Source organism: Moschus berezovskii, chromosome 17 (genome assembly GCF_049115385.1).
Source record: "Moschus berezovskii isolate FMDL1 chromosome 17, NW_MosBer_1.0, whole genome shotgun sequence".
Taxonomy (NCBI): domain Eukaryota; kingdom Metazoa; phylum Chordata; class Mammalia; order Artiodactyla; family Moschidae; genus Moschus; species Moschus berezovskii.
The window spans coordinates 9,849,144-9,861,989 of NC_142476.1; the positions used below are offsets into that span (position 1 = coordinate 9,849,144).

At 46.4% G+C, this 12,846-nt stretch overlaps 2 protein-coding genes across 2 annotated transcripts in view; both read left to right on the plus strand.

Annotated features, from left to right (window-relative positions):
• LOC129542119 (uncharacterized) overlaps nt 1–12,846 on the plus strand; it is a 415,462-nt gene that overhangs the window by 52,333 nt on the left and 350,283 nt on the right. The window lies entirely within an intron of this gene.
• LOC148775056 (uncharacterized) overlaps nt 9,029–12,846 on the plus strand; it is a 44,691-nt gene continuing 40,873 nt past the window's right edge. Inside the window, exons 1-2 of the mRNA XM_088845079.1 lie at nt 9,029–9,145; nt 10,136–10,244. The gene's annotated coding sequence lies outside the window, so the exon portion shown is untranslated. The remainder of the gene's footprint in view (nt 9,146–10,135; nt 10,245–12,846) is intronic.

The window sequence follows — 12,846 nt, forward strand, 5'->3', positions numbered from 1 at the left end:
GGACAGGGAGGCCTGGCGTGCTGCAGTCCATGGGGTCGCAAAGAGTGGGGCACGAATGAACAGCTGAACTGACTGACTGAAAATTCAGTTATTTGGCTGCTGCTGTTTTGATGTTGAGTTGTAATAGTTTCTTTGATATTCTGGATGTAGGCCCCTTATTCAGATACAAATTTTGCAGATACTTCCTCTCATTCTATCGGTTGCCTTGTTGTTGGTTGTTGAGACTGTCCTTTCTTCATTTGGTAAGTTCAGAACCTTGGCAAAGATCCTTTGGCCACACATGTGTCAATTTATTTGCAATTCCCTTCTTATGGTTCATTGGTCTCTCTTCCTGTTTTGTTGCTTGTACAACACTGTTTTGACTGTTGTGGCATTCTTATGTGTTTTGAATTCAGGAAGCCTTAAGGCCCCATGTTTTTTTGCTCAATATTTTTTCTCTTTTGGTTTCTTTTAGGTTCCATAAGTATTAGTATTCTGGGTTTATTTTTTTTTTCTGTTTCTATAAAATTGAAATGAGATTTTGTGAGTTACAATATATATGTGCATCACTTAGTTGTATAAGGTCAACAGCACTAAATATTCCAGTCTATGAATATGGTATGTCATTCTATTTACTTGTCTCTTCTTTCTTTCAACAGTGTCCTATGGTTTTCAGTGCACAAATCTTTCACTTCCTATGGAGCCTTTTGCACTACCTTGTTTGAGTCATCTGAGTCAGGGATGGGAAAGATGGGCTCATGAAGAGAGGGAATGTCCTCCCCCACCTCTGTGCCTGCCCTCTGGTTACTTGTAGTCCAGGTGTGCAGGGCCATGCCCTTCACCTCTGCCTACAAGTGAGCCCCCTGCTGGGAATTTTCTTTAAATCTGAGTGTTCATCTTACTATTGAAATGTCCAGAAGCACTCTCCCAATGCCTGGCCTGTGTTCAAGAACCCCAGGTATACTTACCTATGAATGAGCATATCAGACCATCAAATCTTCTGCAATAAAGAAAAACCGGAACAGCAGTTCAGTGTCTTTTCCTTATCTTTGGAGCTCTTAGAGCTCAGTGTTCCAGTGCAGTAGCCACTACTCAGATCAGCCTATTTATCATGAATATACTTCAAACAATAATTAATATATCATATTAAAAAAACCCACAAAAACCACACAATTTCTTGTTGACACTAGTGATATTTCAAGTGTGTCCATAAATGTTGAAACTTCGGTTTCATAAGCTTGAAAGTAAGAGCTATATTGAGCGTGTGGAAATGTAAGGTGATTCTCTGAGCATCTCTCTCTCATGTGAAATTTTGCAACTGTGATCAACATCTTGCTGAAGGGCTCTGACTCCACCCAGCACAGGGGAGGTCTGTGAGCCTGGAGGGAAGACCAGGGAGCTGCTGTGAGAGCCGAGAGGAGGAGGAGACGTGGGGGGCAGCTTGTGTGATGACGGTGTCATTGCTCACGGTTGTCTCTCTGCAGAATGTATCCTAGAGATTACTAGCAGGAGTGGTGTGGGAGAGAACTAGGAAGGGCACAGTTCCCAGCGAGAGCAGGATTTACAGGGAGAGGGTTCCTGAACCACTCGGGGTATCCCTGTTTCTTTGGAGATAAAATGGGTGAACATGAACTGAGGATTTAAATTGGAGGGAGAGGGTTTCTGGACCACTTGGGAGAGAAAAGAAGGTGAATAGAAACTGAAGAAGAAGGACACACGTGTGAAGTTGTGATTGGTTCCTTGTATTTTAATGAAATGATAGAACTCTGTGTCCATGTGTTTTGTTGTGCTATAGTCATCTCTTGTTATAGACATCTCTTCTTGCTTTTACGTTTAGAAATGTCTTTTCTCACAAGACTCCTCTTTCTTTGTCCTTTCATTGACAAATATGAAAGAATGGCTTATGGTTAGTGCCTTCAGGGTCTTATATACAAGGGGCTTTGGCTTCATGTTTAAATTCTCCTATGACGGCCAAATCCTAATGGGACCAAAAGTCTAATAGTTACTTGACACTGCAGTCCAAGTTCTTGCAGTGAGTGTCAGGTTCAGGGTGAGACATGAACTCCCTACGTCTGTATTTTCAGGACTTGTAGATTGCCCTCACGTTTGTCCTCATTGTTTGTTCCTCATGTAAAGGGTGTTCTCGGGGTTGGATAAGTCGAAACACACAGGCTCTGGTGTCCCAGTGTGGACTGAGTCTCCTGGAGCTCATCTCTGCTTCCAACGCAAGGATTCTGTGCTGAAGGTGCTTTCATGTGAGAGCCGTCCATGTCCAGCTGCCCCTAGGGACCAACATGGCCACAGATTCTAGAAAATGTGAAGGAGCCGCTGGCTTTCTTAACACATTTACTCTCACAGCCCTGCTGACCTGGTCTCTTGGGACTGACCAGACCTAGGTCAGAGACTCAGAGCAGTAGGACCCAGGATCACGGTTCCCCATAGAACTCAATGCTCCATCCAGACAGCCCTGCCCCTGCTCCCCACACCCCAGTCCTGCCCACCCTGTGACCTTTACTCAAACTTTCCCAGGTTTCCTTCCTCCCAGTCCTTCCGAGGTTGGGGTAAACCCTGGCTGGTGCTGTGTGTATGAGGCTTCCCTATCTGTAGAACCTTTGTGGCATCACTTCAGACTAAGATAATTTGGACACGTACTTTAATTATAATATTGTTTTCATCCTCCCTAAAGACTCTGATGCTGGGAGGGATTGGGGGCAGGAGGAGAAGGGGACGACAGAGAATGAGATGGCTGGATGGCATCACCGAACCGATGGACATGAGTTTGCGTGAACTCCGGGAATTGGTGATGGACAGGGAGGCCTGGCGTGCTGTGATTCATGGGATCACAAAGAGTCGGACATGACTGAGCGACTGAACTGAACTGAACTGAAGGGGCTAAGAGACTTAAGCAGTTATTTTGAGAATTAAGTTTCTCCCAGTTATCTAAAGTTACCTCAGGCACAGAATACTTGTTACCTGAAGTTGGTTGTGTATGTAGGCTGTTGTGGAAAGTGATGTAGTGAATTTAGGACTGCAGATATCTCTTTGTGATACTGATTTTATTTCCTTTGTATATATATCCAGAACTGTGTTTGCTGAATCATATGATATATACTTTTATAAGGAACATTTTACTGTTTTCCACAACATAGCCACACAATTTACATTCCCACCAGCAGTGTGCAAAGGTTCCAGCTCCCCACATCATGGCCTTAACCTGTTAATCTTTGCCTTTATAATATACAACCTAACAGGCATGAGGTGTTGCTTTACTTTGCCCTGATGATTAGTGAGGTTGAAAACCTTTTCCTTTGTATGCTAGCCATTTGTGTCTTGTTCCCAAAACATCTGTTTAAATCTTTGCACATTCCTCAACTCCCTTATTTACTCTTTTTAATATTTGTTTTGCATTTGAGCTGTGGTATTTTCTTATGTATTTTGAGTATGAGCCCCTTATCTGATATATAGCTTGTAATTTTTCTGTAGGTTATCTTTTCATCCTAGTGATTTATTGAAGAGACTACCCTTTTCCTATGTCATTGTCTTAGAACTTTGATGAATTTCATTTGACCATGTATCCATGAGTTTTCTTGGGGCTCTTTATTCTGGTCTTTAGGGCTATGTATCTGTTTCTATGTCAGTATCATACAGGGTTGATTCCTATATCTTTGTAATGTGTTTTGAAATCAGGAGGTGAGATGCTTTGATTTTTGTTTTCAAAATTATTTTGTCTATGTGGATTCCTTAGTGGCTCCATAAATATTTGTTGATTTGTTTTTTCCATTTCTATGAAAATGATGTTAATATTTTGATTGGTGTTGTAATGTATTTTTACTTAGCTTTGGGTAGTGTAGAAATGTCAACAGTACTAAGTCTCCAGTCTATGAGCATGATCTGCCTTTTCGATTCCTCGAACCTTGTTTCACTCTCTCAGTGGGGTGTGTAGTGTTAAGTGTGCTGGTCGTGTCTCTCTGAAGGCCCTGTGTCCCTCTCTCCCTGATCTCAGGGTCAGTGGTGGAGGGCTGGGCTCATGAGGAGACACAGTGCCCCTCCCTCCCACCTCACCTCTTCTCTAATGATGTTCAGCACAGGTGCCCTGGGCCCTGTGTCCATACCTGTCCCCTCAAGTGGAACACCTGCTGGGAAATCCTCTAAGATCTGGGTGTTGACATTACTGTTTCAGTGTCCCAAAGGCTCATGAGTACCTGGGATGTATGTATGGGCCCAGGAAATACCTACAAATGAATCATCAAATCAGGCCAGCCAAATACTCTGCCGAAGCTGTTGGGCTACAATTTACAGACCTGCAAGCCCTGTACTTTGCCTGGACTTGAGACCAAAGAAAGATTCCAGAGTTGACAGAGATATCAAAGGTTTAATAGATGAGATGTCTTACATATCTGAAGTAAAAGGGCCCTAGAGATGAAAGGTTGTTGCTGAACCACAAAAAGACGCCAGGATTCTCGGCCTCTGAAGGAGAAGAATTCAATCCGGGGCCAGAGACAAGGCTTGATTGCGCAGAGCTTTTGTGTAATAAAGTTTTATTAAGGTATAAAGGAGATAGAGAAAGCTTCTGACGTAGGCATCGGAAGGGGTCAGAAAGAGTACCCCCCTGCTAGTCTTCAGCTGGATGTTATATAGTCACTAGCAGTTTGTTAATGAAAGAAAGGAATGTCTTAAAACTCAGAATGGCACCAGGCCCCTCATCCATAAGATGTATTTTGGGATAATCCTGGCACCAGAGGAGTCATTCCGGTTCATAAAATGATTGACTTGAATCTTGTAGAAAGGCAGATTACCATACAAATAGCTTCATTTACATAGATTAGGGGAACAATATCTGAGTATAGCATAATGGTTTGTCAAGTAGGTTCTGAGCCATTAGGGGAACTGACTTGAAGACAGAGTCTGGGGCAAATGCATAGTACATTAACATAGCTTAAGACAAACATTTCCATAAGAAAAATGCATAGGTTAACTCATGGTTTGAGAATAGTTAACTTCAGGTGAAACCAGGTATCATTATGGCAATGCAGTATTTTAAGAGGAACCTCCTTTTAAATTTGTATAGAGAAGGGAAAGAAAATAGCACTAGTTTGTTTCCTCCTGCCACTTAAGAGAGATAAAAATGTCTGACACTTGCAGCCTATTTCCTCCATTTGGAGACCCCTGGCCTTCCTGCCTGTTACCTTCTCAGAGAGACACCCACTGTGGATAGCAGGGGATAGGCAGAAGCCAGCCGCTACAGCATTCTTTACTCTGCGGGATAAGGAGTCTACCAGTTACAGTGGGAATGAACAGCAGATTGGCTCATTGGTTACCTGTGTCCACTTTCTCTGTGGCCACAGCCCTCTTAGCCCCTCAGGCTAAATACTCTCATGGGGCAGAGGTCTTTTCTTTGCTAATCTATCAGCCAACAGCCATCTTGAAATGGCCAGGAAACACCAAGGGAATAAACAAGAGAGAGGTGTTAACATCCTGTGTATGTCCGTGCACACTCAGTCACTTAGTTGTGTCCCACTTTTTGGGACCCCATGGACTATATCCCACCAGTCTCCTCTGTCCATGGTATTTTCCAGGCAAGATTACTGAAGTGGATTGTCATTTCCTCCTCCAAAGTATCTGCCCAACCCAGGGATTGACCCCATGTCTCCTGCATTGGCAGGCAAATTCTTTACCACTGAGCCACCTGGGAATCCCTACAGCCTCCCTTGTACCAAAGTTCCTGTTCTGCCATAATCTGTCAGAAATGGCAGAACAAGTGGTGCTGATCTTAAGATTCATCCAGTCTTCCCTGGTGGCTCAGACAATAAGGAATTCACCTGCAATCCAGAAGACCTAGGTTAGAACCCTGAGTCAGGAAGATCCCCTGAAGATCAGCTGCATGAGTTATCCACACACATATATAAACGTATATTGTGGTTTCTGTGTATTATATTTGGTTGGCACTGTTGGGCCAGCCTTTGCCCAAACCAACGTCTGGGTGGGCGACCCTGGGACCCAAGCACCACGCCGACAGATGCAATCAGCAAGAGGATTTTATTGAACGTTTGCGCAAACGGGCCCTCCGCATCAAAAGCGAGCCGAGGACCCCTAGCAACAGTTACAGACCGGTTTTAAAGCCAAAAAACCACATAATTAGCATATCACACAGGTAGGTATATGATTGGCTCGTTTAAAGGTTAGGGGAATGCAGCTTAGGGACTTTCCTTGCGAAACGTGAGCCTCCGGGGTGGGGCTGCTTTTTTGTTTTCCTTCTGCAAGGCGCTTTTGGTTGCTCAAGTCCCAGGAACTTGTGAAATGTGAGCAAATGTTGGATTGCCCAAGTCCCAGGAACTTGTGAAATGTGAGCAAATGTTGGATTGCCCAAGTCCCAGGAACTTGTGAGCAAATGTTGGATTAACGTTTACACGGCGGGGGTGGGGGGGGGTTGTTTCAGCACTAGTGAGAGGTGACTGCTCTAATTTGCTTAAAAACATGTTACACATGTGTCAAAACACTTGTGATTTCAGGTTGGTTAGCCTGAAGGTGAGAGCTCTAATGGGCCTGTGGAAGTGAGGTTGAGAACTGACTCTTTCATCATTTCTAGGTTTGCAACTGAGATCAGTGTCTTACTGAAGGGCTCTGACTGCACAGAGCACAGATGACTGCCACCTGCTGTCCACAGTGGGGTGTCTCTTCAGGACCTTGGAAGAAAGATCACGGTGATACTCTGAGAGCCAGCAGGGCCTCAACTGGAGGAGAAGTGGACGGGTCACTCATTCTAATCACCTCGTTGCTCATGGAATGCACTGTGGAGAGCATTTGGTGCAGTGATGTGAAAGGACACAGGTAGGAAACGACATTCAGTTGGAATCTGATGGGAGAGGGTTCTGGAAGTTTAGAGTTAAACCCTCTGTTTGGAGGCTAAGGAAAGTGGACGTGAAATTAAGAAGAAGGAAATGTGTATCGAATTCTGACTTATTCTTTACATATTAAATGATATGATAGAGAAATTGTGTCCTTGGACTTGCATTGTGCTCTGTTTATAATCACCTTTTCTTGCTTTGCGCTTCAGAAATTATTTTTCCCATAAAAGCTGCTCTTTTCTGTTTTTCCACTAATATGGAAGCCAGGCCTCTGGTCAGCACATCTCGGGTATTGTGCACCGCAGACTCTGTTTTCTATTGCATGTTGAACTATGATGGCCACATCCTAGTGGGCACAAAACTCATTGTCACTTGACCCTGGAGACCCCGTCCTTGTGTGCATGTGAGGTTGTGTGTGAGCCGTGAGCTCGCTCCTCCCGCACTTTCAGTACTGTGGCTTCCCCTCATGTTTGTTCTCATTGTTAATTCCTCGTGTAACCAAGGTCCGTCTAGTCAAGGCAATGGTTTTTCCCGTGGTCATGTATGGATGTGAGAGTTGGACTGTGAAGAAGGCTGACCGCCGAAGAATCGATGCTTTTGAACTGTGGTGTTGGAGAAGACTCTTGAGAGTCCCTTATACTGCAAGGAGATCCAACCAGTCCATTCTGGAGGAGATCAATCCTGGATGTTCATTGGAGGGACTGATGCTAAAGCTGAAACTGCAATACTTTGGCCACCTCATGCGACGAGTTGACTCACTGGAAAAGACTCTGATGCTGGGAAAGGTTGGGGGCGGGAGGAGAAGGGGACGACGGAGAATGAGATGGCTGGATGGCATCACGGACTCTGTGGACATGAGTTTGAGTGAACTCCGGGAGTTGGTGATGGACAGGGAGGCCTGGCGTGCTGTGATTCATGGGGTCGCAGAGAGTCGGACACGACTGAGCGACTGAACTGAACTGAACTGAAAGGGCGCTCCCAGGGGTGGATGAGTCAGAGCACGCAGACTCTGGGTCCCTGCCTGGGCTTGGTCTCCTGGAGCTCATACCAGTGTCCGCACCAGCCAAGGCTGATGTGCTGAAGGTGCTTCCATGTGAGAGGTCCATGTCCAGCTGCTCCTAGAGACCCTCCATGGGTGCAGATTCTAGAGTCTGTGAAGGGGCCGCTGGGCTTGTTCACACACTTGCTTTCACAGCCCCGCTGACCTGGTCTCCTGGGATTGAGCAGTCCCAGGGCAGCAGTTCCTGGGGTCACTGCTGCTCTCAGAACCCACTGCTCCATCCAGACCGTCCTGCCCCTTCTGTCCAACCCCAGGCCTGCCCCATCCTCTCTCCTTCAGTTCAGTTCAGTTCATTTCACTCGGTCGTATCCGACTCTTTGCGACCCCATGAATTGCAGCACGCCAGGCCTCCCTGTCCATCACCAACTCCTGTAGTTCACTCATCCTCATGTCCATCGAGTCAGTGATGCCATCTAGCCATCTCATTCTCTGTCGTCCCCTTCTCCTCCTTTCCTTACACTTTCCCAAGTCTCATCCCTCCCCATTTTCCAAGTCTCAGTGCCAACCCAGCAGCTACCCTGTGTTTATGGAGGACCCTTGTCACATCATTCTGGCTAAATGAAATTGGAAGTGTTTGCTTCTGTCCTCTCTAAGGGTCTGGGAAACTTGAGGTGTTGCTGTGAGCATTAAGTACCTCCCAGGTAACTAAGATCACCCCAGGCAACAGGAGAGTCAGGGCTCAACACACCCTCAAGTCCATGCCAGCTCCTCCCTTGGAGAAATGTATTGGTTAATTAAATAAAGGACTGATTGGAGATGGTGGCCATACACTCATGGTCCTTCTTCTAATGTGTCCACATTGTAAACTCTAGGGTTGGTAGAGGTTGAAGGAGGAAGGAAAGGAACAGTGACTAGAGGAGAGAAAGAAGGAAGGGATTAGAGAAGAAGCAGCGGGAAGAGGCAGGCAAGGTCATGGGCAGAGATGCATGGAGACAGTGACTACCTGGAGGAGGAACAGGTTGGCTTAGCCTCATTCTTGGTCACGCGTAGACAAGCTGAGGGTGGCAGCAGGCTGCTGGAGGCCAGAGACCCACTGTTTCACTGCAGAGGTGAAGCACCGAGGCCCCGGGAGGCCCCTGGAGGCAAGGGCACAGGGTCCCCTGGTCACGTCCTGACTCCAAATCTCCCCTTTGCTTTCCCACAGCCTCTCCACACGACTGCTGCCTGGTGCCACCAGAAAACCGTGTGGCAAATAATGAGGAATCGGAGCAGAAGAGCAAAAGAATGGAAGTCCTTCATTGTCAGGGGCGTTCAACTTTAGGTAATCCAATATGTTGCATGTGTCTTCCTTTGTGTGCCGTTTCTCAAGGATTTTCTGTTCCTTATCAGTTCCTACTCAGGGGACGAGTAGAGCTGCACGCAGTTCTCAGGACTGAGATCATGGGAAGGGGTCCCTGCTTGGATTCCTTTCAGTAACTCCCTTCAGTGACTCTTTTCAGCGTCCGCAACCTTGTATGTATTAGACTATCCATTTTGTTGCAACCTATGGAATTTCATTCTTTGTAATGGCTGAGTAATCATTTTACTGAAGCTATATAAGCCTGCATTTCTGCTAATAAAATACCCTTGCTCCACTAGAGACCTGGGTCCCCTGCGGCCTTCTTTCTGTCTTCGTTCTCATCGGAGTGTGGAAACTTACCGAGGTCACTTTCTCACCCGGGCTTTCAAGACCTCCTTGAGAGGATGCCCTGTGCCTTCGTGAGTGGTGCAAGTCCTGTGCAAGGGCTCTATTGGTTTTCCATGTAACTCGAGAGATGCTGTTCTCTCTCTCTCTCTCTCTCTCTTTCTCTCTTTTCGTCGACTCTGGTCCAAAAGGTCTGTATTAATGGCTGACGATTTACTTCTTCTTTCATACCTTTTAATATTTTTCTCTTTTTCTGATCCATAGACTCTTCCTTGTAACCTTTTCCCATCTCCTCTTTCCATATTTTTATGATTATCATTCTGGAGGATCAGGTCTCTTATAGGCAATTGGGTTCCTGGGACCTTATATAAAATCTAGGAAATCTGTCTGCAGCCCTCTTCCTCCACTTTCTTAGCATCATCCTCACTCCTGACCTCATGTCTGCACCCTTGAACCTGGCTTTGTCACCATGAGTGGCCTGAACAGGAGTTGAGTCTGGAGTCAGTAAGTCTGGACCCACACATCCCAACAGGTCTCATGAAGTTTGCACTGTGCTGGGCTACCCCATATGGTTGCTTTCCTGCCCTGGGAGGGTTTGGACCTGAATGACTGATCTCTTCCATCCAGATGTCAGAAAACTCTCTGCTCATCATTTTGAGGAATGCTTTGCGGGATGTCATTGGTGATGATGAAGACCAGGAAGAACAAGTGTGAACGCAGGGCATGGGATGAAAAGGTGAGGATAAGAGGGCACATGGCCCCATCACGTTGCGAACTCACTTGCTGGTGCTTCAGAATCACCAGCAGAAACCCTGGGATCTGCTGTTGAGTGTGACCAAAATAGTACAGACAATAGGTGGTAATAATCCACACAGATAAGTGGAGGATGCCCTGAGCATGTCTCCCCAGGGCACAGGTCCCTTCCACAGACAGCCCCGGGGTTGCTAGGCTGGATCCTCCAGAGGCTGGGTGCACTGCGGGGCCACTGTGTGCAGCAGTCCAGGAGCTGCTGTTCCAGCGTGTTCTCTTTGAAGATCCCCACTGGGGGCTTCCTCATCTCCCTCTGCAGGACCCAGATCTGCTCTCCAACCCCGCTAAAGCAGCAGAGAGCACCCCTAGTTCATCACCAGCTGCAGAGAGAGCTTGGGGCGGCCCTGCCCTCCCCAGTCCTGGGCTCCTGGGAACAGAGTGAAGGAGACATAGGTGACCAGAGCTCTTGCAGGCAGGGGGTCACCTGGCAGCTCTGCCTCCTGTGGGTGCTCCCTGGTCCTGAGGGTCCCAGCAAGCCTGGGGGCTGGCCGAGTCTGGGGTCCCTCAGGTTCTGGATCCCTGGGGTCCTGGCTCACCTCAGGGCACCATCTCTCAAGATGAAGTTGGAGGTTCTATAGGTTCTTCTCTGTATGTGTACAACTCCATAAAGAATACCGAAATGCAATTTAGTGCCGTGTGCACTTGGGAGAGTGGTGCTAGTGGTCAAGAACCTGCCTGCCAATGCGGGAGACACAAGAGACTCAGGTTCGATCCCTGGGTAAGGAAGATCCCCTAGAGAAGTAAAAGGAAACCCACTCCAGTATTCTTGCCTGGAGAATCCCAGCGACTGTGGAGCCTGGTGGGCGATCATCCATAGGGTTGCACGGAGTCAGACACGACTGAAGCCAATGAGCAGCACACTTGGGATGAGTGGCAGGATTCAAGTTACTCATGTTCTGTTTATTTTTTTTTCCAGTTCTGTCATTAATAGCATATTCTGATATATTACAGTTTAAAAAGCAGTGTCTTCTCTCTGATTTCAATGTTATAATATGCTAAACAGGTAAAATGTCCTTTTTATACAGCAACATAATAACAGTTTAAAATCATAAATCTCAGGAGTGTTTGGCTGTGGGTTAGAAACAATTATTAGGGAGTATTGAGACTCTAGGTGTCTGTCCATTTCCAATGCTCAGGTCTCAGGAGCAGTTGTACTGAGTGTTGGATGGGTGGGCATGTTCTCCTACCCACTGTGTCATCTTACCTCCTGCTCCTCCCAGGGCCTAGAGGGAAGGTGGGGGCGGGGGGGACCCAAGCTTTCAATCCTGGATCCCAGAGTCTCCTGTTCCTCTGCCTGAGTCTTACTGTCTAGAGAACCCATCAGTTGAGGGTTGCCAGCCAGATGCCCAGGTGTACTTGCTTCTGTGGGACATTTCTAAACCCTTCCCACTAACGGACAATGCCATTAGCAAAGAGCAGCAAACAGGCCCTGTGCTCTGTAGATCTGAGCCTCAAAGCTAAGTCTAGGTCCTGGGAAGTCTTCTGGTTCCTGCACTCCCTCCCCAGGCATCCCTCCTCTGTCTGACTCTGCACCTGTTGGTGTTGCAGGCTCTGCTCTGAATCCCTGAAGACCTGGACCTGGACATCATCCTGGACCCCAGAGTGTGGTTTGGTTGTATAGATTTGGTATTAGTTTCATCTACTGTTTTACCTAAAAGCTCTGTATGTATCGATATGTTCCATAGTTTGTAAGTTTCTTCATTAAATGTTTTTATCTGTGTGTTACTTTATTTCTTTTTTTGTGACAACTCACATGTATAGAATAATACCCTCAACAGAGGTAGAACTTAATGAATTGTTGTAAGCCAGTCACCTCAGTGATCTGTGGAGAAATAACTTAAGAAAGAATGAAGGGATGGTGCCAAAACAAAAACAACACCCGGCTGTGGATGTGACTGGCGATAGAAGCAAGGTCCGATGCTGTAAATAGCAATATTGCATAGGAACCTGGAATGTTAGGTCCATGAATCAAGGCAAATTGGAAGTGGTCAAACTGGAGATGGCAAGAGTGAACGTCGACATTCTAGGAATCACCCAACTAAAATGGACTAGAATGGGTGAATTTAACTCAGATGACCATTTTATCTACTGCAGTGGGCAGGAATCCCTTAGAAGAAATGGAGTAGCCATCATAGTCAACAGAAGAGTCCGAAATGCAGTACTTAGATGCAACTCAGAAAAGACAGAATGATCTCTGATCATTTCCAAGGCAGACCATTCATTATCTCGGTAATCCCAGTCCATGCCCCGACCAGTAATGCTGAAGACTGAAGTGGAATGGTTCTGTGAAGACCTACAAGACCTTTTAGAATTAACACCCAAAAAAGATGTCCTTTTCATTATAGGGGACTGGAATGCAAAAGTAGGATGTCAAGAAACACCTGGAGTAACAGGCACATTTGGCCTTGGAGTACAGAGTGAAGCAGGGCAAAGGCTAATAGAGTTTTGCCAAGAGAATGCACTGGTCATAGCAAACACCCTCTTCCAACAACACAAGAGAAGACTTTACACACGGACCTCACCAGATG